This window comes from Ambystoma mexicanum, chromosome 6q (assembly GCF_040938575.1).
Source record: "Ambystoma mexicanum isolate Mex_15411 chromosome 6q, UKY_AmexF1_1, whole genome shotgun sequence".
NCBI classification, from domain to species: Eukaryota; Metazoa; Chordata; class Amphibia; order Caudata; family Ambystomatidae; genus Ambystoma; species Ambystoma mexicanum.
In genome coordinates this window covers 422,582,210-422,607,128 of record NC_090937.1, presented here as the reverse complement: position 1 = coordinate 422,607,128, position 24,919 = coordinate 422,582,210, and positions in this window count along the sequence as shown.

Below are 24,919 nucleotides of genomic sequence, written 5' to 3'. Positions count from 1 at the left end.
CAAAATAATCCAAAGAGCCAAAAAATGGATGCACAAGATATGAGGAGAACAGCAAAATATTGTAACTGCCAGGGCAAGGAAATATCTAGCAGACATTAACATTTAAAATTGTAATGGTGAAAATGGCTGCTTACTTAGTAATTACATAGAGGAAAATACATCAATGGTTGACAACTCCATCACTGTTCATTGGCTGGTGTGATGCAAAATATCGGTACTTCTATACATATAAATTCATTGGCCTATTCTAGCCACGTTGTAAGGTGACATGCTGGCTGGTTAGCTGATGTACAGTGAAATCATTTCCATTCTCAAGCACCACAATTGGACAGAAGCATTAGACACATTTATCAGCCAGAACTACTTTTTTGTTTGGTTGCTCCAGGAGGAGTAGATGAGGAGAGAACAATTACAGAGATCTTGACCAATCATCATTGTGAGATGTGACAGTGAGACACATAAAATATAACTTTTAAGACAATGTCATATTAACCTCAGCGTGTGGCACCATCATACTGTTCTCATCATTGCAAACTTCTTACCATCAGTTCATGTTGCAACCCCGTTGTTGAAAAATTACTTGGTGTCCTTCTTGTTCTCATGAGTTCAAGTTCATCTGTTCTGTCTGTGACCTTATGCACTGAGGCTTAGCTGCTTGCAAGCTTGCTCTTTTGCAGTGTCACAAATGTGTATATGTGTTTATACGCCTAGAAGTGTTTGTGACATGTATGTTGACATAAACTTGTCTTTGTTTATTGCTACATTCATGTGGTACAAAATAGGGGTGAGCTGTTATAATGATTACTGGATCTCATGTTTGTTTGCTTGTTTGTTTATTGATTTTGTAGGGCACACCAAACCCGTAGGTAACTGGGCGCAGCATAGCGTATGAATACTTGAAGCGTGTTACAAGGATATAGTTGCACAATGAGGTATTTACAATATCATGACAGGTATTCATAATTGAAGTTTGTTACATGAAATATAGTTACACAAAGAAGTAGTTACAGAGAAATACAAGAAGAATAGGTGAGTTAGGCAGGATAATGGTACATTACTGATGGGATCGGGTCAGTTATATGTCATTAGAACGCAACCAGTTCAGTGTGTTACACCTAAAGCTCAGGTATGATTGATCAACTCTAAGTGCAAGGGGTAGGGCGTTCCAGGATTGGGCGGCTTTCACCGGGAAGCTATTGCCTCCAGATTCTTTCAGCTTGAATTTAGCTATTTTAAGGCAAAAGGCATTGGTAGTTCTAGTGGGGCAGGTGGATGTTCTCCTGACCACTCTCTCCATTAGGTAGGGTAGTGCTGTGTTGTTGGGACATTTGTAGGTCAGGGTGATAGTTTTGAGTAAACTTCCATCGTTGATCTTTAGCCAGTGGTACTCCCTTCTGATTCTGGAGGCATGTTCTCTATTCGGGATGTTCAAGGCTGTTCTAAGGGCATTATTTTGAAGGATTTGTATTTTGTCCAGGATATACGTGTTGGCCCCTAAGTATAAGGTGTTGCAGTAACCCAATTTTGACATTATTAAGGCATTCAGAAGGGTGATACAGCTTGTTTTGGACAAGAATGGCCTGCAGGCTCTGATATGTTTGCAGGTGTAGGCTGTAGAAGACGCCATGGAATGTACCTTTTTTTTAGGGTAAGGGTGGAATCCAAGTAAAACCCTAAGGTTTTAACTTCCTTGGCTACCTTGATGATATTTCCATCTATATTGAAGGCGGAGTAGGAAGGATTACATTTTTGTAAGCTAGAGGTTGAGCCGAGGATCAGGATTTCTGTTTTGTCGTCAGTCAGGCAGGGGCCATGGGATGCCATCCATGCCTGAATGAGGAGGTATACTTTATTTACCAAGGCCGTATCTTTGTCATAATTTCCCGAAAGGAGAATGAGGATCGGAGTGTCATCTGCATAATCTGTATAGATGACAACCTGTCTGTCCAATTTGTCAAATTGGGGCTTGGTAAATTTTTTTAAATTTTTTTTTATTTTTTATTTATTGTGCATTAGCCAAAGTATATGACTTTTTACACTGTTCTTTACATATAAAACATTTCACAAAAAGAAAATTCCAGAAAAAACAGACAACAATACATATTTTGTCTAAAAACATTTGAACCAATGAGAATTAAAAAAAAAGATTAGAACTAAAACATTAATAAAACGTACAACTCCCATCCCGGTTCCCTTTGATAGTTATCTAGCTTTAGATCTCTCATTAGTCTTACCATTTCTGCTGTTAGGAATGTTTCAGTACCAGAAGAAGCTCTGGACCAAAATTCCTCCGTATCTAACCAGCTGATATCGTGTACAAATCTTCTCAATCTAGAAATTCTCATCTCCCTTGTACCAGTACACTTAATTACCAGATGTTTTAGTGTTTGACATACATTGGCATCACATTTTATGCAACAGTTCCCAGATTTAATCAAATCTCTGGCTGATTGGATTTCCAGGGTAGGTAGTAAATTAAGTCTAAACCTCAGAAAGATTTCCCTGGAGCATGGATCTGGATATTTTTCCAGATATGGGGGAAGACTTGTCCTTTTTCTACCCATACTGGAGAATGATTGTGATAATTTTGTCATCCTCATTCTTTCTTCGGTGGTCACCCAATCCCACCTTTTCAGACTACCTTTCACTTTCATTGGGTATTGGATCAACATATCTGTTGTACAGTCTGAACTGTTTAATAGATCTTGACATTTCAGTCTTAACTTTTCAAGAAATATATTAGTATTATCATGGAGCAGGATGGACAGATCCTCGTATAGAGAATCCTTTATAGGAACCAACAGGGACCTATATTGGGAAATCCATTTCCACTCCAGCCACGATCTTAAAGAAGAGAGCCCCAATTCATACCTCACAGAGGCAATTGGAACACAATTTGGAAGAGATAGTATTGATTTCCAGAGTTTTGATTCAATCAAGTCCCAATTTACATCCAATGCGAGTAGATTTGTATCCATACTATACAGAATGATCGGGACCACCTTTGTTATATAGAATTTTATCAATGGGAGTATCGAAATTTTGCAGAATTTCATTTTTATCCTTTTCATCTGTGCCCCAATTTAAGGGTCTTTAAATTAATCATTTCTAATAAATGACTCTTAGTCGGGTAGGATTTAATTGTGTCTCTGAAATATTTTAGCTCAGAGACTATCTCAATTTTTCTATCGTCCAATTCCCACGAGTAGTTCTTGATTATTTTTTTTTCGGATGTTTAAATATAAGGATCCTTGATTTCTCTGGATTAATCTTAAGATCATTCTTTTGGGCATATAGGTCAAGTTTATGCAACAATCTCTGAAGGCCGACCTGTGAGTGGTCCAGTACCACCACATCATCTGCATAGGCTAACCAATTAATTTTGGTTAAAACTATCCGTGGAGGTATTAGGCCACTATCATTCAGATCCATTCCTAAATCAGCTAAGAAGAGAATAAAAAAGAGAGGCTCTACCAAACAACCCTGGCGTACCCCTCTCTCAACCCCTATTGGGGTGTCAATAGCCCACTTTTAGAAATTCTTACTCTCATTCTAGTATTTTGATGGAGTTCAACTAGAATAGAGAGCAAGCATGATGGAACTCCCCAAGCATAAAATTTCTTCCACATAAGTGATCGATTGACCGTATCAATGGCTTGGGTGAGATCAATCCAAGCTCCGAAGAGGGATTTACCATGCTTGTTTCCCACATCTCCATTTAGACAGCTAAGAGTCAGACCATTCAAGGAGGTAGATAGTCCTTTTCTGAAGCCAGTTTGTTGTTTCGGAATTATACCATTTGATTTGGCCCAATCTTCTAGCTCCCTTAGAATTAGGCCTACAAAGATTGTGATTGAATTTTTCCAAGACTCCGGGAGCCGATATGTTCTAATAATTTGATCAAAAAGTAGTTTAAGCAGATGGGCCCACAGTGAGGGATTCATTTTCAATGTCCAATTACTCAGCCCATTTGGCCCTGCCGCTCTCGAAGTAGAGGAACTCTTTATTAAAAGTTCTATATCAGCTTCAGTATATGAGAGTGACCAGTGAGCTGATTCCCAATTACTATCTAAATCGGAGCCTACAGCCCCGTATACCCTCGAGAAGTGATCCACCCATAAATGTTCTTGTATTACAGAAAATTGGTTTCCCACCTGCTGATCTTGCTTGGCTCCTAAAATAGCCCAAACATTTCTTGAGTTTCTCTGACTCATTACCCTTAACATATCTTCGCCATCTCGCTGGAAAATAATTGACCTGAAAGATCTCTTGCAATTTCTATATTCATTATTAATGGAGATTAACACACTCTCAAACGATTTCCTATCGAGATTCGCTCTTCCTAACTCCATTTTTTTAGATCTTATAACTCTCTTCTGTTGCAATATCTGTATGCTTATGAAACGATTTACGAATTTGGTTATTTTATTTCTGAGGATCCAAAACCATTAGAAACAGATGAAAATTAGATGGACGACATGTATCATACATTCGCAAATCCGAGACATCAGCTACCATATTTTGCAATTTGTTAGTCAAACATTTCCCACTTTTATCAAATTTTCAAATACAGTTACCAGCCAAATTCACATTCAATTGATCTGTATATGTGGAAAAAGTTGTGGACAATTTAACATAAATTACTAACTTAAGCATAGCATGGTCATCAGCATTTCCATCCTCTGCCAATAGAGTAGCACAGTTTTCATAAATATTGTTAGAGGCAAAAAAATAATCAATTGTAGAAAATGCTGGGCCCCTATTCCAAGTAGGGTTACTCGGGATATCTCCCCAAGTATTTCCATTAAGCATCCAAAAATCCCAACCTTTCATAAAATTAACCCACATTATCCCATCTTACGTCTGATGATGAGTTTTTCCTGTGGCTTGATCTTTTGTTGTTAGACATTGGATTTCAAGTCTCCAGCTATTAGTATATCGTCCATAGGAAATCTGGATAACATCTCGACCAAAAGATCAGAGAGTTGTGATAGAAAATCCAAGAGGCCAAACTGACTAGGATTCCAATATAAATTTACCAAAATCCAATTCTGGCCCTTATTTAAGGGTTTCAATTCCAATATCACTATCAGAATCCCCCGTTTCACATTTGATAACACACTGATTTCATAGTCAGCATTATTTTTACAACTTATCATCAGCCCCCCCGAAGGTCTCCCTCCATCTGACATTGCTGCTATTTGTTGGTACATAGGGGCTTGGTAAATTATACATGGCTGGCGATAGACAGGAGCCGTGCTGGAGGCTGCATGTGGTTTGGATGGGGTCAGCAAATGCTGAAGCGAAAACTTGCATTGTTCTGTTATCGAATAAGGACTGAACCCATGCTATAGTGCTCGTGGAAAAATGGACAGCTGTTGCAAGGTGTTTACATAGTACTCCATGGTCCACCAGGTCAAAGGCCGCCGACAAATCCAAGAGGAGTAACATGGTGGTTTTCCCTTGGTCCCTGAGTTCCTCACTTTGCATTTTCAAGTTGATAAGTGTCATTTCCGTAATGTGTTTAGGTCTAAAGCTGGATTGACATGAGCCAAGAAGGTGGTTGGTTTGTAGGTATTTCTGAATTTGCACGAATACAACAGTCAATGATTTTAAGGAGGAAGGGCACCGTAGTAATGAGTCTGTAATTGGTAGGAATAGAGGGGTCCAAAGTTTGTTTTTTGAGCAGAGGTAGTACCCATGACTGTTTTAAATTGCTTGTGACGGTGTTATTTGTAAAAGAGGCATTGATCAATTTAGAAATGAAGGGTGCTAGGTCTCTTTAATTATTTGGGCGGGGCAATTGTCACCCCATTGTTTATCCTTTGATGCAGTGTCTGAGGGAGGTGAGGGGGATTCAAGTTCCCAGAGGATCAGGAAGAGTTCCTTTGTGTTAGAACTGGCATTGGAAATCCTTGCGTTGTAGAGGTCTTTTTTGGTGCAGATTATTTCTTTTTTGTAAGTGTTGGCAAAGTTAGTTAATGCAGTCTTGTTTTCCTCTGATGGGGTGTGGCACCATAAGGATTCTAAGTTCCTTTCCTGTAGTCTAAGGTCCTTGAGGTGAGGGGTGAACCACTTATTGAGGTGTGCTTGTTGTTTACTTTTGTGAAGTTTGAGCGGATCAATAGTGCCTAGGGCATTAGCCATGGTATTGTTAAATACTTCAAACAGAAGAGTGGGGCCAGTGTGGTTAAGGAGGGAGTTTAGGGAGGGAAGGATGAGGGGGAGCAGCTTGTCTGGCATAATGTTCTTTTTACATCTGGTTGGAAGAGGTGGGGCCATAGTAGTGTATGTATCTAATGTGAGTGAGAAATCAATCAGTGGTGGTCAGTCCATGGTTGTTGGGTTACTTTGGTGATCTTAGTCTCACAATTCAGGTGAGTTGGCACAAGGACTTTTTGGGATAGTCCATATTCTGATAGGGTCGTGGTAAGTACCTGGGCATGTTTATCCTCTGGTTCATTAAATCCCCTTAAAGTCTCCTAGAATTAGTAATTGCGAGGAGTCCTTAGCATTATTGACAAGAAGGCTGGACATGTCCTCATTGAATGTGTCCATAGAGCCTGGGGGTCTATATATCAGAAAGATGGTTAGAGTGTGGCAGTTAGAGATAGGTATTTTAGAAATGAGTAATTCACAGGATTTAACTGGTGGTGGAGGCAGGAGTCTCATAGCAAGATTATCATTTGCTATAATGGCTAGGCCACCTCCTCTAGAATTAGGTCTGTATGTTCTCAGTATTTGGTAACTCTCAGGAATTGCAATGAGAGGGCAGGACCTAAAGCATCATGCAACCAGGATTCAGTAACTGCTAGGAAGTCAAGATTATCTGAAGTTAATAGATCTGCTATTTCTGTGGCATGTGCACCAAGGGATCTTGCATTGATTAGCTCTCCCGTTATAGTGGAGGTATTTTTTAGATCCTGAAGTTTGGTGAGATCAGATTTAGGATGGGCAGTAAGTTTCACATTGGATGGATTGTGGGAGACATGGGTGGGGTTTTGGGCATGGTCTTATAGGCTGGTCTATCATGAAGTATAAAATGCTTGCCTTTGTTTTAGTCGCTAGTTTGATGATTGGCACTGGATCTGATCTAGGTTCATAAAGACGGGGTAGTCTAGCTCAGAGTCTATTATTTCTGTCAGAAGGCTGACAAGGTTGGTGCTTTTTAGGTGGCATTGTTGTGGTAGAGCTTTGCTTGTAGATGATGGGTAAGATCAGTAGTAGGAGTGGTGTCAGTAACATGCTCAAAGGTATAGTTCTGGACTGTCACGAGAAGTGCTATATAGGTACTATAAAGGCTTAACCTGAGCTTGAGTTTGGAGGGTGGGCCTAGCGGATGTGGTAGTATGCTAGTCTGGTATGGGCTATGGGCTATTTAGCAGAGGTGGGTAGCTATGGGATATTCAAAAAAGGAGAAAGGCTACTGAGCGTAGGCTAGTTAACTAGGGCTAAGCATAGGTATATCTAGTCAGGACATAGGTTATCTGGTGGTCGCTAGTCAGTTGTAGGCACCGGTAGCTGGGCGTAGGCATAGGGAACTAGAGCTGCTACGGTGTACACCTGAGGCCACTTAGGCGTGGGCGCATACAGAGGCTACTTAGTCTCATGAGCATAGGCATGGACAGAGGTTACTCATGCATATACATCGGCTGCTCAGTTTTAGACATTGGCATAGAAATTACAACTTTAGAAGAGTTCAGTCATAAGCATGGGCAACTCAATCATGGACATTATCATAGACATGGCATATTAGGCAGTTTCAGGCATAAGCATGGGCAACTCGGACGTAGGTAAAGATTACTTGTGTGTGTACATAGTCAGAGGCACAGGCTAATAGGCTATTCAGTTGAAGGGTATCAGCATATATAAGGCTGCCAAGGATGCTCCTACTCACATGTGGGTATGCCGTGGTTAACTCATACATGTATATAGGCTACTCCGTTATAGGCATTATCATAGATGTGTACCAGTTTAGACAACTAGAGACATTAGTTTAGACAGCTTTGGCAAAACATAGTCAGCTAAGGCATTGGTAGGGGGTATTCATACGTGGGCCTAGGCCACGGCCCCGGTTGCTTAAAGGAAAGGTACAGGTCACACGTGTAACAGTGTAATCAGGTAGTCTAGTGGTTCTAGTGTAGGGGCAGTGGTGCTCATGTAAGGTATTGGTTAATGAATGGTCCCTATCACCTCTGCATCCATGTGGCGTAAGTTATGTACAAGCTTCTGTATTGTTTATTAATTACCAATTGGGGCTACTCTGTGGATTATGGTGCTTTGCATAACTGTTTCATTACCAGGGACAACTCTGCATGTGCAATTTACCCTAAAAGGGTCAGTGTTGTGCTAGGATTGTTCTAGCTCTGTGACCATGCATCTTCATATCTTGTTGCTTGACTCATGCCAATTTTTAAACTTCATTAAGTTGGATTTGTTTGTTCTGCTTAGGGACATACATTGTTATAACTCTCTGGAATATTGTTGCGGGAACTCGGCAGATTGAGGTGTCCTGGACAATCAGTGCACAGTGTCTTGTCCTTTTACTCTGGGGCCTAGTATCTTTTCTTGTTTCTCTTGTGTGACTTCACTCCTGCATCCAAAACCCTGGCAAAGTGTTTGCCCACCCCCTTGCATTGACCAATAATTGGATGGCATTTAACCTTTGGCTGTGTGAATTGTTGCAACTTGAAATTTGTTTGCCTTTCTGCAAGGGGCTGTCTAATGTTCTCTATTGTGGGGTGTTGGAGAGTTTGTTGTGCTTCAAGACAAGCTAACTAGATCTAATTATGCTGTTCTCGGCTCCTCTTCTCAATTGAAGGCAGTGCTCTTGTCCTTACACATGTCATTGATGTGGACCCATCCTTGCTGACCCTCAATCTTTTCGGCCGTCGGTGTTGAGTAGGTTACTGTGTGGGGCCCAGTGAAGTGCTCGTCTTTCCACTTCCTAAAGTGTTTTTTTTATGTACACCCTGGCTGCTGGGTAGAGAAATGCTGCTTGCAGTCATTGTCCTCTTTAATCACTTGTTTACCCTGTGAGAGCACTCTTCCTTGTCTTCAGGGATATATATTGAAGCAATTTTGTGAATTCTGTGACATACGTATCAAACTCTCCCCCAAAATGCTAGAAGAGTGTCGGGGGGAAATTCTGCCGGGGTCGGCCGGGCCGTCCGCAGACCTCCGGGCAGGGAGGCCCCAACTCCTCCCGTGTATCTCTCGGATCGAGACAGAGTATGAGGCACACACAAGGAGCAAGGTGACTTCTGCTGTTTATCAAACAAACGGCAGGGATGGGTCAAGGAGCGTACGCGTCCGTCCTGACACACACACAATCGTGGGGCTCGCAGGCCCTTTTTACTGTAGTATGACGCGCTACTTGCGTCACATCAGAAAGTTAACAAAAAACCTATCGACACTCGTAATTGGATGCTCGAGTGATAGGGTTAGTATAGAACACATATAGAGAGCGATGCTAATGGCTAAAGGGTAGTCAGGTGATATATCTGGGTTGTCCCTACAATTAGATACATGAGAATTGTTACATGAAGACTCCTGAGGATTGGCTAAAGCTATTGGCGTCAGTGATAGGAGCCCCATGTCCTGATTGGTGCACTCGTGAGCTCCCCAGCCTGGGATCACCGTTGTTCCCATCTCTCGGTGTACCTTTGGTTTGCAACAATGTTTCACTATGGGTACATGCAGACAATGTGAGGATTTATTCATAGCTGGAAGGCTGACCGCTCCCACAGTCGCAAATGTCCATTGTGCCTTTCAATTGTATCTACCTGCGTCTTGTGGCATGGGATCCAGACGCCTCTTCTCTCCTGGACTTGGCATCTCGTCAGGTTCGGCTTGGTCACGTGAGGCAGGACCGTGTTTGAGGCAGAATTCTGCACAATTAATATTGCTTTTCCACTGTGTGTCTGCTTTAATTTGTAGGTGTGACTTTAACGCTGGTACGCGGAGTGCGAGGTTGCAACATCGTGCCTTTGATGATTTGTTCATTGAATATGAGTTTGCAACATGACGACCTTGGCTAGTTGCTTCGCCAGGCTCATTCTTGCAGGATCAGCAACCTGACTTTAGCTTTGTTAACGTCCATGGGAACTCTTGCTTGAGGCCTACTTGGGCCTGGTGCATAAGCGATCCTTCTTCGTGCATGGGTACTTTTAGGTTATGGTGGCATATAGTTCCATGACCAATATTGTGTCTTCATTGTACTTCTCATGGTGGCCACTGGTTGCAAGGGAAGCGTGAGCAAGCTTCGTATAAGTTCATGACGCGTCTTGCGTTTCTGCATGCTAAAAGCCTATGTGAAAAATAATAAAGATGCACGTCCGTGAATATGCCTGTCGCCTAGTCATAGCACTGAGTATATTCTTCGTGTAGATTGGTGTGGGAATGTCCAGTGTGTATATTTGTTCAGCTGTGCTTCCCGTTGTCTAGGTCGTCATGGCATCTCTAACGACGTGTAGATTTCAGTCTAGTTGGTCCGTGCCGCAGGTGTCGGCATGGCTAGTGCGGGCTGCTGGGCAGGCAGATGGACACATCCGTATGTTTCTGTACCAGGGTATTTGGTCGTCTGGTAAATGGACAAACTCTTCTCGTGGCGGGTGTCTGGGTCGTGACCCTTTAGGCCAAGCGCGAGAGGTGAAGGACGGGAGTCTGGTCTTCCATTCTCCCACTTCAGTCCCCCCTCTGGTCGACTTGTCGACCACAAACATATCCTTCTCGTTATCTCCTCTTACTCGCCAGATCTTAGTTATTCCTCCTAGATGTCCATAATGGTTTACATGATCCTCAAATGACCAATACATATATTCACAGGTTCCTCCAGGAGTACAGTATACCCATTTTCCTATGTAGCTTCTGGGGTTTCTTGGGTTCTCGATCTTCACTGATGGTGGATCCAGATGGTTGGTGATAATTTGAGTGCGCAATTTCTCCCTCTCCATTATTATCACGCCTGTATGTTGGCCGTCATCTGCTGGCATCAAGGGGTGCATACCCACCATTTCCAACAACTCGTCAGTGGTACGTGCTTTCCGGGCCTTCCAAAATCTAATTATGATCAGCGTAGCTCCAGCCAAGATTGTGCAACCCACTATTATTTTCAGTCCATCTGACAGCCAAGATGGCATCCAAGACCATAATAGTGAAAACCAGCTCTTATCCTTGTTTACACCGCTACTTTCATCCACCATTTTGGAATGCAACTGGGCCAATTGTGAAACTGCTTCAGTCAGTGTACCATTGTCAGCATCGTTGGCGGGTGTAAACGTGCAGCATGATTGTCCTATCTTTGCACAAACTCCTCCTTCCATTGCTGTCAGCAGGTCCAGTACATATCTGTTCTGGAGTGCTACCATCCTTATAGCTCGTAGCTCCTCCTTTATTGCGTTAAACCCATTTACTGTAGAATTGATGGTCATCATTAGTTCCCATCTAGTTATTTGAAGCCATTTTGCGTTTGCGTAAGCCTGCAGCCCTGGATGTATTATTGAAGAGAAGAACATTGCTGCTCTGCTGAATAGTCTGTGTTCTGGCGGTATTGAGGTTAGCGCCGTTTCTGACCTTCCCCACAGGTAATTTCCTGTCAATGGTTCTCCCTGTCTTTTTATTCTGTTTAGGACAGTATCATTGCTGTTGGTCCTGTTCCCTTGCTCCTCCTGAAGCAGTTCAGATCTCCTTTTTCTTCTGTCCCCTTCATCCATTTTAGGAAAGTGCGCCACATTGACATGCTTCTTAGGTACTACTAATGATGGTACGTTGACGTGTACCATTGTGCACACACCATTCCACAGGGGAGGCAGTGTATGGTATGCCTTTTCTCCACAGGCCCAATAATGGTCCATTATTATTGCTGTTCCCGCTCCCCCCTCAGGTAACTCCACCACATTTGCACAATTTGTATTATATCCTACGTCCACTTCTCCTTTATGCTGGTAGCATACCTTGGGTGCAGTCAACGGTAGTATTGTTATTGGGTCTTCATCTGTTTCTACCCACGTGAGCATTGGTACATACTTAATCCATATCGTCCAACATCGGTGATTGTGTGTCTCGATAGTTGAGATAGTTTCTTTTGTTACCATGTTGCTGCCAACCACCCCTATCTCCCAACTGTTGTCCAGATACACCTTCCCTGTTATCGTCAACAGCGGCCTCTCCCAGCATCCTTGTTTACCCGGAACTTCAGTAGCGTACCAGTCACATGGTAGGTACTGCAGCGTTACCTTCTTTGTTTCTCCTTTTGCAGGACCACTTGTTATGTATCTGAATGCTTCAGCATGTAAACTGCTCTTGTGGTAGCTCAAATAGGTCTTGAGGAAGTTGTTTTCATATGGGTATGAGTCTCGCGTTTTCCATGTCATGTGTACTACTGTCCCTTGAAATCTTCCTTTTGTTTGGAACAGTGCCAAGTATATTATGCACTGGGCTGTCTTTTCCTCTATTTCTGTGGCAACAAATGTTCGTGAAGCACTCATGGCGTATGGTATTAATGAGCAAACGTAGCAGCTGTCCTCAGTTGTCTGCTTACCAATGCGAGTCATATGTTGGTACCATATGTTGTTTGTAACGTGTTCTGAATCTTGTATATAATTATCAATACCCTTATTGTCTGAGTATGTGCTGCGTTTACCTCTACGTTGCTTGGGTGCACTATTACTAATATCACCTGACATACCACTTGTTGCAGCAGGGGACGGGGGTACATTAAGTTTAGGAGCAGCAATAAAATTAATAGCATAGCTGTACTGCCATACAGAGGCAGCCACGAACCCGGTGATCATAAAAATCCCTATTATTTTTATTACAGATGCTAGTCTCACCAGCATTTTGCTCTTACCTTGCTGCAGTCCAGGCAGCGTATTCTTGCGACGTTAAAGTTGCCCGCCTGGAAATTCTCAAAAATGCTTGTTATGAAATGTTAGTTTGTTTTAAGCTCTCCCTATCAAATAGTCATTCAGTGCCCAGGCGAAGAGCTGCTCCCACGCTATTCTAAGTAATCGGTCTCTTAGCACCGGTAAGTAGGGTCGAAGGTGTGGCATATAGTGTTCTATGGCCAGGAGAAATGCTGTGTAGTAAACACGCACCCTCCTCTTCTTTAGGTATGTTGGCCTTTTTATTTCGTATACAAATTGGTGTGACAATTCTTCTGGGTAACTATCGTTTGGGAGTACCATCTACGCCTGGACAGCGAATTCGTTAATTAACTTTTCTCAACAATGCAATAATACGCAGTTCCTGTATGTGCGAGAGAAAAAGAGAACATTCACGTGTTTACATGTGTATTTGTGCAGAAAAAATGTCCTTTAATTCAGTTTATTACTATACTGGGGGGTCAAATGGGCGGGGGTTTGTGCTTCAGATGGCGGAAGTATTTTTACTCTTTGACCGAGTGACCATGGGGTGGGCAGTATGGGGATCACCCCTTTCTTCGTCAGTTATTGTCTCCGGGAAATCTGGGTAATTACACGGTAAGGGGATAATTGGGACGTTGTCTGTGGTGGAACTGTCTTCCGCTGTCGGAGCTGTTGTTGTTATTCTTCCAATGGATCTGTCGTTGGCGCTGGGGCGGGTCTGCAGTTTGTAGATCTTTACATCATGTAGGTGGTTCCATGCACGTTTGTCTTTTAATTTTACTGCTCTTGTTGATACGTTTTCTACCAGATGGGGGCCAGTAAACCTCTTGTCGTTCCACCTTCTATTGAAGTTGCGCAGTAGCACGTGGTCACCCTTTGCAAGTTTACCCAAGTTCTCTTTTTCCAATTCTGTACTGGCACCTTCTTCTTTATTGCTGGTGGACCCGCCCCGTGTGCGCTCGAGCTGTTGAGACACAAACACAACACTAGTAACCAACGAAGACACATATTGATACATTTCATCTCCCAATACATTTGCTGAACTTTCGTGATCTGTGAATGCCCTTGACGTTGGCGTTAGAGGAAGGCGCATTTGACGTCCAGTAACCACCTCGTGAGGAGTGAGGTGGTGGTCGGACCCTGGCCTGTTCCGTAGTTCGAATAGGGCTAATGGAAGGCAATACAACCAACTTTTCTTTGTTGTTTGTTGTATTTTTGCAATTGCCTCCTTTAATATGCCGTTCAGGCGTTCACATATACCGTTAGCCTGTGGGTGGTATGCACATGCAAATTTGTGTTTTATGCTCAGCAATGAAGTGATATGCTCGAACATTTCGTTTGCGAAGTGCGGGCCATTGTCTGACCTTAAGACCTCGCACACTCCCCACCTGGGAAAGACCTCCCTTACTAGGAATTTAGCTGCTCTAAATGCATCTGGGTGTGAACAGGGCCCTGCTTCAATCCACCTAGAAAATGGGCATACCACTACAATCATATACCTATTTCCTTGACATATGTTGATCATATCAACATAGTCAATGTGAAGGTGTCGAAAAGGTCCTTCTGGCCGGGGTATGGTACCTCTTATCACTTTTAGGGTATGACCGGCCGTAAACTGTTGACATGTGAGACAATTGCTGATAAAATTAGACACATGAGAATTTAACTCGGGACAGAACCAATCTTCTCTAATTCGTGCTGCAATTATTTCCTTTCCTGTATGGGCTGGATGATGTAATTGGCTTAGGGCGGTGTTTAAAAGTGCCAACGGTATCACAATTTTTCCAGTGCCACCCTGGCGCCATAGTGCGTCGGTAGGTGACATTGTACATCCTCTTTTTACCCATATTTCTTTTTCGGCCATTGGTGCAGCCGCTTGTAACTCCATAATCTGTGTGGCTGGGAGATGGGTGTAACCTTCTTTTATCAACATCTCCCTCGCCACTCCCCTCCCTCTCCCTCTCTGTGACTCGGGGGGGTTCCATATCTCACCAAAGTATGCAGCATATTTCGCATGTGCGTCTGCTGCTGCATTCCCTTTTGAGACGTGGTCTTCACCATTGGTGTGTGCGGTACATTTTACTAGGGCTAGTTCTTGAGGGTCGTTTATTACTTCAATTAGTTCAGCCAATAAGAGGGCGTGTTGCACTGGAGTGCCATCAGCTCTCCTAAACCCTCTTCTTCTCCATTTTGATAGTCCTGAGTGGACAGTGGATGTAACATATGCACTGTCGGAATATATTGTAACTCGTTTGTCAAAACTTTCCTTTAATGCCAATATTAGAGCAACAAGTTCCGCAGCTTGAGCAGAGTAATGCTGTGGTAATTGTACACATTTAATAGGAACACATACCGGCGCCTCCATAATTTTTACCACTGATGCCCCAGTCCTTCGTATCCCATCCCCTTGATCAATAGTTGATGACCCATCAATAAACAAAAGCTCACCTCCCTCTAGTGCGTTCTCTTCAACTTTTCTACTACATGAGTATATTTCAGTTATTTGGGTGCAGTCATGGGCATAATCTCCTTCCTCAATTACTTCTGCTAGGAACCTTGCAGAGTTAACCGTGCTACACCGAACAATTGCTAGTTCAGCTCTAGACAGGATGATCTCATACCCCGATGCCCTCTGCGTTGTTAGTGTTGACTTAGGTTTATTCAATATTGCAAATAGTGCATGTTCCACAAACAGTGTAGTTGGACACCCCATTGTTATTGCTGATGCTTTTTCCACTGCAAAAGCAGCTGCAGCGAGACCTTATTCGCAAGGGAAGTGACCTAACATCACAGGGTCTAAGTGACCACTGTAAAATGCTACTGGTTTATAGCCCATGCCCGTTTTTTGGGCCAATACTGCTTTCATCACTGCTGAGTCGCAATGTGAAAATATAAAAAATCGTCGTTCATAATCTGGGGATGCTAGTACTGGAGCAGTTGATATCGCATCCTTTAATTCGTTAAAGGCTTCCCTCATTTCCATAGTCCACCCCAATTTTTTCTCCCCTTTATTTGCTTCCCTCAAACCCTCAAGCAGGGGTCCTATGTACGAATTGTAGTCAAATACCCATGCTCTACAGTAGTTACACAGTCCCAAAAATTGCTGCAGTTCTCGCACAGTCTGTGGCGTTGAAGTGCTTGAAATGGCCTGTGCTCTTTGTGGTGCAATCTTTCTTCCATGTTGGGATATCAGTTGGCCAATGTAGAGGACCTGCTCCTGACAGTATTGTATCTTTTCCATGTATACCTTGTACCCCTTTTCAGCCAATATAGTTAACATTTTTAAGGAGTCCTTTCTGCATTTACTTTCGTTTGTACTGCAAATTATTATGTCATCAACATACTGTAACACCGTGCTTTCCACCTCAACATTACCCAAATCCATCTGTATTACTCTATTGAAAATTGATGGTGATTCGCAATACCCCTGTGGCAATCTGGTGTGTTTCCACTTTGTATTTCGGTAAGTGAAGCTTGTCAAATCTTGTGAGTCTGGGTGCAATGGTATTGAGAAAAATGCATTTTTAAGGTCAATCACTGTAAATCGTGATGCTTCTGCTGGAATGCCACACAATATCGTGGCCGGGTTTGCTGTCACTGGATATTCTGCTTCTACTATGTTGTTCAAGGGCCTGAGGTCCTGTATGAAGCGCCAAGACCCCCCTTTAGCCTTGCGCACTGGGTACACAGCCGTGTTACATGGTGATTCCGAGGGGACCAATATCCCATTGTTTATAAGAGCCGTTATAGTTTCATATATCCCCTCGTCTGCCTCTTTTGACAGTGGGTACTGTTTTACTCTTGGTAGTATGGCACCTTTTTTTAGTTTTATCCTTACGCCCCCTATGCTTTTTATGCATCCTACGTCATAAGGGCTAATAGTCCATAATGATTTGGGAACCTTTGCCATATCCTCCTTAAAGAAGGGTACTGGGGTGCATGCGGGTGCTTCTAGTGCCATTGCAATTTTTTGTGCTACTTGTTTGTGAGCCACCCTTAGCCATATTTCTACACTCATCATGAACACCATTTCACCTTCCTCCTTTTCTTCTGAGAACAGTTCTTCGTCTGATACCTGGGTCAGCCTGCAACCTTCTGCTAGTGCTATCACTGCCCTCCATGCTCTCCCTTCCTTATCTTGGGCGTGCACAGCGATGTAATCAGCTGTTGCAATAATGCTCTCAATGTCCACTACTAGCACTTTTCCTTCTGGTTCATTAACAGGTGTTTCTGGTCGGAACAGATAGGCTGCTGGCCTCCTCCATATTCTCCCCTCTATCCCTGGCATCCATGCAAATGCCATGTCCGTACCATACTGGAATAGTTCGCCATCTATGGGTTCAGCCCTAATTGCAGTCTGTCCACAGTATGCTTGCATAATCTGTCGTGCTGCAAGCATGTTAATCCCTGGAGTAGAACATATTATGCCATCCTCTGTAAAGGAGATAGTCATATTCAACCTGTTCATTATATCCCTCCCCAGTATATTTACTGGAGAGGCACTATAATACAAGAGTGGAACTGAAAGATCGTAATCTCCTATAGATAAGGGAACGTTATCAGTAAAGGGAACCAACCCTTTAGCCCCAGAAAATCCTTGGGTGTTCATGGCTTCGCCTGACATCTTAAATTTACCTTCCCTTATGCAAGACCGGGTTGCCCCGGTGTCAACAAGGAATGATAATTTTTTGTCACCTATCGTTACCTCTATGCGTGGCTCCTCCGCACTATTAGGTGTTACTGACAGGATGGGACACACCAAGGCCGTCTGTGGGCTGTCCTATTGAGGGTACAATGATTGGCCGTTTCCTGTGTAAGGGTTGTGTCCCAACACCGTCACCCTACCCAATTGCGTTTGTTGTGGTGTTTGTGGTTGTTGTGTTAGTGGTACTTGTTGTAGTGGTAGTTGCTGTTGTTGTGTTAATTATTGCTGTTGGTCAATTCCTTGTTGTAGGGTCTGCTGTAGTTGTATGCCCTGCTGTTCTTGTGACATCCTAGGTTGTGCCTGATCATTCCATGCTGGTGTTCCTGGCCTGACCCTACACGTCTGTGACATGTGTCCTAATAACCCACAACTCCAACACACGGGTTGTTCCCTGCTTTGCCATGGGAAGCTCCCTGTGTTGTCCTGGTATACTGGTTGCCCTGAGGGGTATGAATTTCTAAGTCCCCCCACCTGCTGTTGGGTATTGTATCCGTATCCTCTCCCTCTCATAAATCCTCCTCTCCCCCTGTTATAATTATAATACCCAGGTCCTTGCATTGGGTACCCTCCTCCCATGTTTGGTGCGTGTGATTGTAGTTGCGGCACTTGTTGTGTTATAGGCTGTGGAGGTGCTACTTGAGCCGGGTCTTGTGCAGCTACTACTTGTATGGGGCTTTGGGCCATTGGTGTGGGTGTAGTTATTAGTGCCCCTTCCATTGTATATTTAGTAAGTTTTTTCTGTACTAGTTTAGCCTCTTCTGTTTTCCTGTCCTCTTCCTTTTGTTTCATTTTTCCTTGCCATGTCCTGCAGTGATGTACTATAGTCAGTTGTATTTCTGGCCATGGTTTTGCTTCCATTCCCACTACTTTCTTTAGTTGCTTCTGGACTCCTTCTGGGAGCCCTTGTACTAGTATGTGGTAAAATATGGCTGGTGTTTTGTCCCATTGCTCTCTAGTTTCCATGCGCCACTTCTCCTGAATATCCTGGATATAATCAACAGGATCTTCATTCTCGCGCATCTTTCGTGAAGTAATGGCTCCTATGTCTGATGTGTCTGGGTACTGTACTCTCAGGGCCTGCCAGAGAGCATGTCTGCAGTTTGCGAATGGTGCCCCATAATGCGATGTGTTTGTTATTGTTACCCCATGAAATCCCGCTCTCTTCCAGATGTCATCCGCTCTATCCCCTAGTATTGATATTAACAGGCCCTTCACATCTCCTACTGCTAATTTCTGTCCTGCGGTGTGTTTTTCCATTTCATATATCCATTTACCCGCACCTTCGCTTAATGATGGGAGCCTACACTTTATATTTTCTTTGTCTGTATGCTTCCAGGGGACGTACTGTGGCCTAACCCCTCCTCTTTCCAACAGTGGCATCAAGTTGTGATGTGTTACCACTGCTACTTGGAGCCCCTCTTGTTGGGTAGGTGGATGACAACTGGTCCTGTGAGCACGGCGTCTTACATGCTTATTTTAGCCAGTTTTTTCTGCACTAATTTATTTTCTGCTGTTACTGCTTTGTCTGCTATCTCTTTATCTTTCTCCTGCTTCCTCTTACAATAGTGCACAATAGTTGACTGTATCCTTGGCCACCCTTTCGCTTCTATCCCAACTATTTTTTCTAGGGAAACATGACATCCGCTGGGAGCCCCCTCACTAAAATGTGATAAAACAAGGGTATTTTGTCAATCCAAGACTGTTTATTTTCCTGTGTTCACATCTCTTGAATAGACCGTATATATTGTGCCGGGTCCTTATCTGACTTCATTTTACATGCTAATATTCATCCCATATCTGATGTATCTGGATACAACTGTCTCAGAGTTTTCCCAACATGTGCTCGATAGTTGTTAAAGGGTGATCTGTCATGCATGTAAGAACTTAATTTTACCCCTGCATATTCCGAAGGTTGCTAATTTTTGTCACTTTGTTCCCCCACAAATACGCCAATAAACTCTTAATGTCTCCTTTGGCCAGTGGAATCCCTCATGTCTCCTTCTCAAAAACATAAATCCACATGCCCACTCCCGCCGTTAATGGAAGCTTCCTCCTACTCGGCTTTCTTCAGCTTCCCGATCTTGTCTTCCCCTCTGGCTGCTGCCTTCTTCTGATATGGACAACAGAAACCTCCACTTAATCTCAGCAGTGAGGGCCTTGGCTCGTGGTCACATCACCAGCAGGTCCTGGATACCTTTTCTGTTGGGAAAAGTTTGAACGCAGTATCCTCAGGGAACACTACAAGCAACTATGACTACATGTATAGGCAACCCAACCTTTCGTATAAGCTTGGACTACACAGTTTTGGCAGCATGTTGAGCAGCCAGGCTTATCTCAAGAGGGGAAATGTGAGCAGTAGTGGAGTTACACAGAGATTCACAGTTACAAGTATTCAAATAAACTCTTACACTCAAGCTCTTTGTATAAAAATTATTAATGTATGTATCAGTCAGTTCTAACGCCTTCTTAGGAAGGGTACAATTTTCTAGTAACACACTAATACACTTCAATACTGCACACTCTCAGTTTCTGGATCAGACAAGGCCCTTTTGGGATGGCCCACAGACACAACCTACACCCACAGGTGACTTCAGTAACAAGGGTGCTGGGGACATTAATACCTTGCTGTTGGCATACAGAATAATCTCAATACTTTGTAAAGGAAAAGGTTATTAGAACACAGGAAATTATGAATATTCTTAAGCAGGGCAAATACTTTCAGATAGCAAGAGAAGAGTCATTCAATTCAATAGGCTAAGCCAAAGTCAATAGGCAAAAGTCCTTTTATAGGATGCAGCACTTCAGGTAAGTAAATGGGAAAGTCTTTGCAAACGTTCTTAGGAGTCTTTGATAAAAAGAAGAATCAAATGTAGGGCCACAAGCTGATAAGACTTGTGAGTTTCAGAACTTACAAGCACTTCCACAGTAAGAGGTAAGTTCTCTTAGACTTGATTTATAGTACCTTGGTAAAGAAGAAAATATGCTGCTGAAGACTTCTGTTCCTGTGCAGCTCTGCATATCTCACTGTTCCTGGGCCTCAGTCGTGGGGACAAGAAGGAAGACATTGGGGGACTCCTGCAGTACACTGGCACTGTCAAAACTTGCAATTGGCAAACTTTACTTTCAGTGGCTGTTTTGGGTTCCAGCTCCTTGTGGGACAGCAAATAGCAATAGTTCCTGGCTTTCAAGGTGGACTGTCCTCACTTCTGGGGTCCCGCACTCTGCTTCGGGAGATCAGGCTTGGTCAGTCCTGCTTCGTGGGAGTCCGGAGGATCTTCCAAAAGCTTGAGGCCAGCTTACAAGCAACGCACACAATCTGGTGTCCCTCTCCCTGGCTCTACGGTTTCCTGCAGCAACTGTGAAGAAATGCAACCAGCTCCAAGATGGGTGTCCAGGTGGTTTACTTGGGAGTTGATTGGTCCCACCAACTCAAAGGGAGAAGTCGTCCTTGCAGGGGCTTCTCTGGCGATGCAAACTTGCTGATCAGGACCTGCAGCAGGGCTTCACCGGGCGTACCAACGGTCCAGGAGTTGCAGCAAGCTCTTCTTCGGTTCCTTCATCCAGTGGTCAACTCTGCCTTCCAAGTCAAAATACTTGCCTTTTATTCATTTCTCTCCCATTCATTCCAGCCTAGCTGTCACTCACCTAGCAGGGTGACTGTCCTTGCCAGACAGTCAGCCAGCCAATCACCACAGAGTGCTTTTGGGTCTCCTAGGAGACTAGGCACAGGGCACCTCCCTCACTTCCTGCCTACCCCAGACACTTGGGAGCCAGAGGCTCGGTTCTCTCCGAAACCCTGCAAAATGTGAAATGAACAAAGAGACCAAACCTGGTTTGGCGCGCAAATAAACTTTCTAGAAGGACCTTCCAACAAAGACCTGGTGAAAAAAGAGGACCAGGCACCATCTTAGCAAAGATGGCTGGATGCCATTTTGAAAAAGATGGCTCCTGCGGTTACTTTAACAGAGCCGAAGACGGTCACGGTAAATGCAAACCTAACAGTTCAAAACTAAACCACTGCCACCAGCCAGTCAACTGAGGAAAGGGTAACATAAAAAATGTTACTTGAGCGTTTAGACACAGGGGATACTAAGCAACCCCTCCAGCACTCTATTGTAAGATAGGGTGTGCTGGGTCTAGCAAGTGCAATACTAAGTAAAGTCAATTTCACTTTACTGTTCTGGGGAACAGTAGTTGATCCCAGAGAAGGTATTTAAACCCTGGGAAGTCTGAAAGACTTCCTTGTGGCACTGCGCTAAGGGTGCTTTGTGACACAATTGTAAAAGATGATGCCTATGGAGTTGGTTAGACTCCATACCCAAAAGAAACACAGAGGTAAAATTCACATTAAAATACATCAGAGAGTGGGAAAAAAGAGTCACACTCTCTCCAGGTAAAAAACATCTTCTTTCTCGGGCAGCGGTATTCCTAGTGCCTTGCTTGCCAATCTCCTGGCATCTCCCTTTGGTGATTCTCGTCTGTTTGAAAGTTGCGGGCTCCATGGCTTATCTCCTCTCTGCCCCATCTTGGTGCAATAATGTCAGGGGTGTCTCGTGCATCCAAAACTCTCTCTCCTCCTCTCCTCTACTCCTCTCAGTTAAGTGCATGACCCTTAAGGGGACATCTTCTTTTACATTCTCTGATGTGTTTGCTCCAGCATTGACTACAGCCACATATAAGGATGATTCAGTCTTCTCCCCAGTAGGCAGTCCCATAAGTGCTAATAGTGTGGCTGATATAGGGAGTGCCTCACAAGTACGGGAGTCCTTGTCCCTGACAGGGGAGTAATTTCCAGTGAGGTCCCACTTGCACAAACCCCTAAGAAGGGTCTTGCGGAGCCGCCTCACCTCCCTAGCCTCAAAGGGGGTGGCTCACCCTTGGGGAGAAGGGACGAATACCATTGATTTGTGAAAATGTGATCACATGTAGTAGGTTTTCCATTCGGTCCAGACGTACTGAATGCAGCTAAAAATGCAAGAAACAAATCAAGCCTTCTACTCCTATGAAGAGTGAACACAGAATAACATTTTGCTGCACATCAGTGTATATTGTGCCCCTATTTTTATGTTTTATTTAATTTATTAGTACATAGTTCATAACAGAATTTTTACAATCATTAATAGCAGATCAACCAAAAAGAAAAGTATGTATTAGATATCACATAGCAATACAAATACAATGCAGTAAAATGATCTATTTATAATTAAAATATCAGATTTCATATTCATATTCGTAGTACATGCACACATCAATCTAAGAGGACAGTCAAACACTGTTTCTTCTTTTCTTTTCCGGCTGTACTAATGTACCCACTGTCAGTGTTGTAACACAAAATCTGGGGGCCCCACCTGCGAATCATTCTGAAGGCCCCCAAATCGGCAACAAATCACGGGTCCCGCCACACTCTGGGCCGGCCTACATTACCACACTTGCGTAATAGGCACAAACGTGCTACTGCAGAGGTACGCTGCACACTGCACTGTGAGAAAGATATAAATATTTGTTTTAATGCATTATACTGCAGACTTTCAGAGAAAAATTGGCTAAAAGGCCAGAGCATTTGCAATTGTTTTGTAGGGTAACACCAACCTAAAAATTCAATATATGCAAGTCACCAAAAGTGCACAATGTTGACCAGTCTAGACACATAATAACATATTACACTAAAGCCTACCAGGCCACATTTAGACGTAGCTAGACAGGTTTCACCAAAATGCCAGTCAAAACAATAACACTAATCATGGTTATTTTATCACAGATGCCCAGAGAAATATACAATGCTGCAGTAAGAAACAGCTAGACTGGAAGCACATGAATGCCAGTCTAGCCAGGTAATTACACTGAGCAGAACTGCTTTATCAGTTAAATAAAATAAGAATTTACTAGAGTGGCTGCACCAAAATGCCTCTCTAGCCACAAATACCACATAGCAAGCCTGCTTAGCCTGGACATGGATTACAATTATCATTTATCGCACAATCTCCAACCCACCTCATGCCAACACCCCCCACACATCCCCTCTCCCTCCCGCTTCCTTCCCCAAACACCAAACTCAACTTCTCTGACCCAGAATTACCTCCATGTCCCTTTTCCTTGTCACAATGATTACATATGTGGAGCCTTGCCTCTTAGGTAAGTACTAGGATGAGGAAGAGCGGGACTAGGAGTAATGAAGATTACATGTAACTAAGCCAGGCATTACCTTCATGTCCCGCAACCTCATCCCGGTACTTGTGTATGAGTCAAAGTGCCTCATACACAAGTATTGGGACGAGGAAGAATCATCATGAGTAATGAAGATTACCAATAAGTAACCAAGGGGTTACACACAAGTATTGGTGCAACACCATTGAGCTGACCTGGCTTAAATCCCCCCACACCCCTTCCCTTGACATTTTAGGCTATGTTGACTCGACCGGGCTGACCTACAGAGCCGTTGCCAGACAGAACAGGAAACAAATGTTAAACGACACCTGGGTTTCGCTGTTAACAAATGCCCAACAATTACTAATGTAAAGCATTTCACTGTTCGTACCTGCATTCAAATGCCTAATTCTTTAGGCAATTGAAATCTTCATATGAGTTTGATCTGATATGATGATACAGCATTTATAACGCACCTACACACAAGTACTTGCATGCCATGGAAGTGATTGGAAGGGTAGAGAGGGGCCAGCAGATCGCTTATTCTCACAGCAGTCCATAAGTGGGTGTGTTCAGACTTAAATGAGAGAGTTAACTGTTTGTAACATTGAAGCTGCATTAGAATAGTCTCATTAGAATGCATAAAGAAGTTAGATGCCCCCACACAAATATGTGTGCCCCTCCCCACCACCCATGAAGTTAGCACCACTCCCAACATTCAAAGGGTTAGCATCTCCCCACGAAATGTAGGTTTTGTTGCACCCCTGAACACATGCACACACACCATTTACCATTCAATATTCACACACAAATGCACACCCAGCCACCCATACAATTAAGTATATAACCTTTCACCATAAAGGCACACCCAGGCAGCCACCCATACATTTAAGTGTGCACTCTTTCACCATACAGACACTCACACCGAGCCACTCATAATTTAAAGTGTGCACCCTTTCACCATACACTCACACAGGCAGCCACCTATACATTTAAGTGTGCACTCTTTCAGCATGCAGGCAAACCCAGGCAGCCACCCATACATATTTAAGTGTGCACCCTTTGACAGTGTTTGTTTGTTTGTTTGTTTGTTTATTTATTTGTAATGTGCACCAGACCCAAGGTTATCAGGGTGCAGAAGGCAGGATGGTACATGAATACTTTAAGCTTAGTGTTACATAGATAGGTTACAATAGAGGAGGGG